Here is a 6,000-nt window from a genome sequence, read left to right on the forward strand (position 1 = left end):
AAGGAATTTTAAAGGACAAAATACATTTTCTAGAGTGATTGCATAAGTTTTGAAAAAGCATTTTTTAGTTTTTATTTAAAAAAATATTTTTGAGGTATTTTAAATGTCAATTTTTACTTCTGAAACTATTATAAAATACACTTTTAAGCTAAAATGGGTGCTTCTGGCTTCTTTAGTTTTTTTTTTTTTTTAAAAATACATTCAACTTTCTTTTGTACTACTCTGCCCTCATTATAATAATTTTAATTTGATTTACCTTTTTTAATTTATTTTTTGAAATTGCTCATTTAAATTGATATTAGAATTTTTAAATAATTTGAATAATTTATCGCTAACAAAAATTTATAATTTCACATATTTAATATTTCTAAAAACCATATATTTGATTTTCTATATTATATGATAAATTATTCCTAAATCATAGAAAAATATAAATTAAAAGCTATAATTAATTTTTAAAAATATAAATTAAAACGTATGATTAATTTAAAAAAATATTTTTTTAATCAATCATGCAAGTTTATTGATTGTGCATGAATGAAAAATTATATTACATAATGGAAACATTATTGAATTAAACATTTTAGTTTTTCTATTAGCGGTCAATTTATTAACACTATAAATGATAATTACTTTGTAAGAGAATTAAATATGAGATATACTAATAGAAATAAAATTTATTATTTACTGAGAAAAAATAATTATTATCATCAAAACAAGTACAAATAATAAGCAAAAATATTATGTTTTAATACATGTGGACAAAATAATTTTTAATCAATTAAACTTGTTTTAGAATTGCTTATTCCTCAAATACTACCCAATTTAGCTTTTATCTCAATTTTTTTCTTTTTTTTGCAAATACTACATATTTTTTATTCTGCTACAACTTTCAATTTTTTCTACGAAAAATCACTTTCTTGAAAATAGAAGTTCTCACAAACACTCCCTTCGTAGAATCTCAAAATGCTCAAACAGGATTAGGATTCATATTATATTTTGATCAAATTTGTATCACGCACAATTTGACCCGACCCGACAACCCGAAATTGTCATAATCGATCCCCCTATAGCTGGAATGTTCAAATCACGATACGTGGATCTAAACAAGTATGAACAATTAGTTCTATAAATACTCCAAAACTATTTTGGAGTTAAGGTGCGCATATTATGCCCTATGTATATGAATTAGACTATACTCAAACTTATTACGAATTCCAACCTGAATAATCAGATATATCAAGAGTTTTTATCAAAGATCCTTCAATAATGAAATTAGTTTTAAACTTTAAGAAAAATCAAGAGCAAGAGTTACATTGGGTGGTAATATTGTAATTTTGCAATGAAAAGTAAGAGCATATTTATAAAGTTTTTCGAATAATGTAGTATAAAGAAGCAACGGTTTTACTTTTACCCTTTATTCCTTTAGAATCGGATCAAAAGAAACCACGTCGCTAAAAAAATGTTTAGGGGGATTTATAATTTTATATTTAATCTATATCTATACCATTTATATCATTATAAAATAAAATATATCGTACCATTTTTTTAATATTCAAATTTATGTTTTATTTCATTTCTTCTCTTTCATTTTTTTTAATCAAATTAGTAATTTCAATATTTTTAATAATTTCATAATTATATTTTTTTCTCTTAACTACCCAGTCCTCCACAATTTTTTTTTACTTTACTTCTTCACATTTATTAAAATTTATAATTATAATTTTTTTTATAATTATTTTTTCTCATCATCTCACGTCACAGTTTTTTTATATGCTCTCGGAAACCACATGCAGCGACAACTAGTTTATTTAAATGTTACGAGTCTTGTAATAATTAATAGTGGTTGACAAAATATGTATCGATCAAAATACCCTTAAATTTATTTACTTTTTTTCTAAAAAAATATCTTTGGATTTAATCACTTGATTTTATTAATAATTTTCTACCCAGACACAGCATGGGTACTGCGATATCCAGTATGTTTAAGTTCTCCTTCGTCAATCGTCAGTATTGATTGTAATTTTTATTTCTTAAATAAAAAACAATTCCGACCACACCAATTGATTAATAATATCAAATGAAGTGATCATATATTGTTTATGTAGGGTATAACCCTCCAGTGGTGTTCGTCGTTTCACGGAGAAATCCTATTAACTATTACAACACTTATTGGAGTACAGACTCCTTAAAATACAACCCGAAAAGAGAAACTTGCGGAAACGTAAATAATACAACGAAAAGGAAAGATAAAAGCACTGTTTGGAAAATGGCTCAGGTTAAAGCCAGATCCAGAGAAAACGGGACGCGGTCACCACAAAGTACCGTTCCCAAATCAGCCCACACAACTCACGGCTACTCCACCCAAACTACCCGAGAAGACACCTCGAATCACAAAGACCCGTCAATATACCCGGAAACCCACACACAGAATATCACAGAGATAAGGCAAGGGGAGAGTGTATTGAAAAACAGATTTCAGTTCGCGCACCGAGCGGAAAGAGGGAAATCCCCTTTTATAGAAAGTCTCAAGTAACTGCCGAAGGAACACAACCGTTTGGGGGTTTTCTTGAAGCCATTAGATTGGCTTCAGAAAACCGCCGGACGGTGGCTATTGTAACCGTCATGCGGTAACCGGCAGGAAGGGAGGGGAAGAGTGAATCGGCGGAGTGAGGGAGTGGAGAGAGAGAGAGAAAGGAAACTGATTAGGGTTTTGAGAGAAGAGAGTATATAAGTGAGATACTCGGGTCGGGTAGTCGGGTTGGGTCGGGTAGTCGGGTGGGCCTCCAAGTGAGTTGTGGGCTTGTAATTTGGGCTTCCGGTTTTGGGCCATATTTACAACAGTTTACAACTCAATCAAAGAGAAATTTATGATGAGTCAAACCCAAAAGAAGACAACATTATTCAACATGAATTATGTGTTTCTGCAGTAGTACTATAATAACCAGCAAAATCAAAGTTATGTTACTATTAGAAAGAGGGCAGATTTACGTTTGTTTCCTTTTTTTTTTTTTTTTTCTGAGCATCTTATGGATTCAATAATATATTAATATACTAAGAACAGTAAATAATAAATTACAATAACTCTCGATTCAATCAATATATTAATATAATTACAAACAAATTACAATAACTCACGTAAAATGAAAAAATATCAACACATCTAATACAACTCGTACCTATAACCTTAATTGATTCATAAAACTTCAACCTCAACCTCTAGACTAAAGTTCTATGTTTGTATTTAATCATGCAATTTTAGAACAAAATCATGTATAAACTTCCCAAATTGAAATATAAAGACTAGATAAGGTTACGTAAATGAATCCTGGGCAGTTTCAGCAAGAATCATGTGGAGTTCAGGTAGATATATGCTCAATCTATTTCTGTTTAATGTTTTTATTGCATACAGGTTTCCTTCAACCCCCCCCCAACAACTTCAAGAATATTATATTGCAGCAAAGATCTAATTATTAATGAAATATTATCGGGAACGTTTTGAAAAAATAATTTACCAGATGGGTAATAATAAATAAAAATATTTACAAGATATCGTTTTAGACACAAAAAAAAAAAAAAAAGAAACTAATAACATTGTATAAGTTAATCACGTATTTATGATAATATTTTGTAGAGATGTATATATAAAATGTAATACAAGATGTATGTCAATTCGAATTTATAAATTAGTTTCGGATAAGGTTGGCAGAATTAAATGCAGTCGATTTTTAGGAAGAAAATTTGGACAAGCCGCTTCTTGTTGACGTTGAAGCAGTAGTAGCAGCAATGAATTTGATAGAAACATGGAACAAATATCCAAACCAATGGTTGCAAATAGTAAGCACGAGGATGACAATGAGGCCTTGATGTCTCATAATGGGTAAATTACATTTTTGGTCCCATAAGTGGACCTGATTCCAATTTTAGTCCCATACTAAGGGCAATTCGCACATTTTGTCCCGTAAGTGGATTTTTTTTCCAATTTCAGTCCCGGTTGGGGATTTCCGTTAAAACTTAACGGCATATGCTGAAATCCGTTAGGTACTGTTAAATATGAAGGGAAAGCATGTAGAATTGAAGGGAAAGTATGGAGAATTGGAGGGAAAATCAACAATTTGATGGAAATTACACTATACCCTCTTCCTTCTATTTAAATGTAATTTTTCAAAAGAAATATTGGGATCTATTTTTATGTAATTTGTGCAATTTTATTTTTGAAGCTATGTGTAATATCTGAAAATATGTTTCGATTTTTGTAATGTATGTTAAATTTATGTAATCAGTGTTAATTTTATTTAATTTCTATAATTTATGAAAAATATAGTTTAATGTGATATTTAATATCTGAAAATAATAAAAAGTATGATATTCTGAATACTTTTGAAATGTCTGAACTTAATGTGAAATTTGTTCTGTAATTTTTCTGTAATGATGCAATTCTAAAAATTTATATTTTATGAAAAATTGTTGAAAAGAGTTTCTGAAATTTTTTTAAATTTATTTTTCTGAAATTTTTCTGAAAATGTATGAAATTTCTGAAATTTATTTCATTTCTTCTGAAATTCCAAAATTCTGAATTCCTAAATTTTTTAAATTATTTCTGAAATTTTTTAAATTTATTTTAATTTTTCTGTAATCCTATGAATTATTAGGAAAAAAAGTTGGGATTTAATTTTACGTAATTTCTAGAAAGTATGTGTAATTTGTGTAATTTTATGAATATGTATAACTTGTGTAAATTTTATGAGTATGTGTAATTTGTGTTGTTTTATAACTTGTGTTAATTTAAGAAAATATGTGTAATTTCTGAAAAAATTTTGAATTTATTTTTCTGATTTTTTTTTTGGTAATTTCTAAAATTATATATTTATGTATTTTTTAAATTTTATTTTAATTTTTCTATAATCTTATGAATATTAGGGGAAAAAATTGGAATTTAATTTTGTGTAATTTTTTGAAAATGTGTGTAACTTGTGTAATTTAAATCCCATTTCTTCATTTAAATAGAAGGAAGAGAGTATAGTGTAATTTCCACCAAGTTGTTGATTTTCCCTCCAATTCTCCATGTTTTCCCTCCATATTTAACAGCACTTAACGGATTTCAGCAGCTGCCGTTAAGTTTTAACGAAAATCCCCAATCGGGACTGAAATTGAAAAAAAAATCCACTTACGGGATCAAATGTGCGAATTACCCTTAGTATGAGACTAAAATTGGAATCGGGTCCACTTATGGGACCAAAAATATAATTTACCCTCTCATAATTAAAAAGTTGTGGGTCTGAATTCCATAAATATGATAGTGCGTAAATGTCTACACACGTCTATAGTAGTTTCTTGTTTCTTTTGTCTTGATTGAATGTATTCATTGACTTGAATTTGAAGTCTAAAAATATATATTGAATGATATAATAAATCGTATATTATAAAAATAAAAAATAAAATTTCAATTCTTGTTGTTACGTTTGGTTCTGTCCTGGTTAGTTTACTAGGGTTTTCATGTCAAAATGGCATAAATTTATGTGGGTTGAGGGTGAGAACCGTCAGCTAGGAGAAATGGTTGAACAAGATCGGGAACTCATAATTGGGCATTAATTAATCACGTCTTCGCTATTGCTTTCCACATTTTAAATATTCTTGTTGAAATTAAATTTGATCTAACAAAACTAGTAGTATAGCAATTGTATTATACTTGTAATGTAATTAATTATTTTTTTTTAAATTATACATCAATCACATGACAATAAATATATTATACTTTTTATATAATTAATTACGAAATTTATTGACTAAAGTTGGATGGGCTCAAAGCTGAAATTAGAGTGGACAACACTAACACTCATAGTCATGGTTATTATTATTAGAGTTGAATAAAATTACAAGGTGGTTAAATGGCTGGTAGGACAGAATACATACATACATACATAACCGTTTCTTACGCGAAAACCAGAGACACAGCTTCCTCGATTTAACCAGAAAACAAGTATTACAACACTCCCTAAA

Source organism: Sesamum indicum, linkage group LG2, assembly GCF_000512975.1.
Source record: "Sesamum indicum cultivar Zhongzhi No. 13 linkage group LG2, S_indicum_v1.0, whole genome shotgun sequence".
In the NCBI taxonomy this organism is placed as follows: domain Eukaryota; kingdom Viridiplantae; phylum Streptophyta; class Magnoliopsida; order Lamiales; family Pedaliaceae; genus Sesamum; species Sesamum indicum.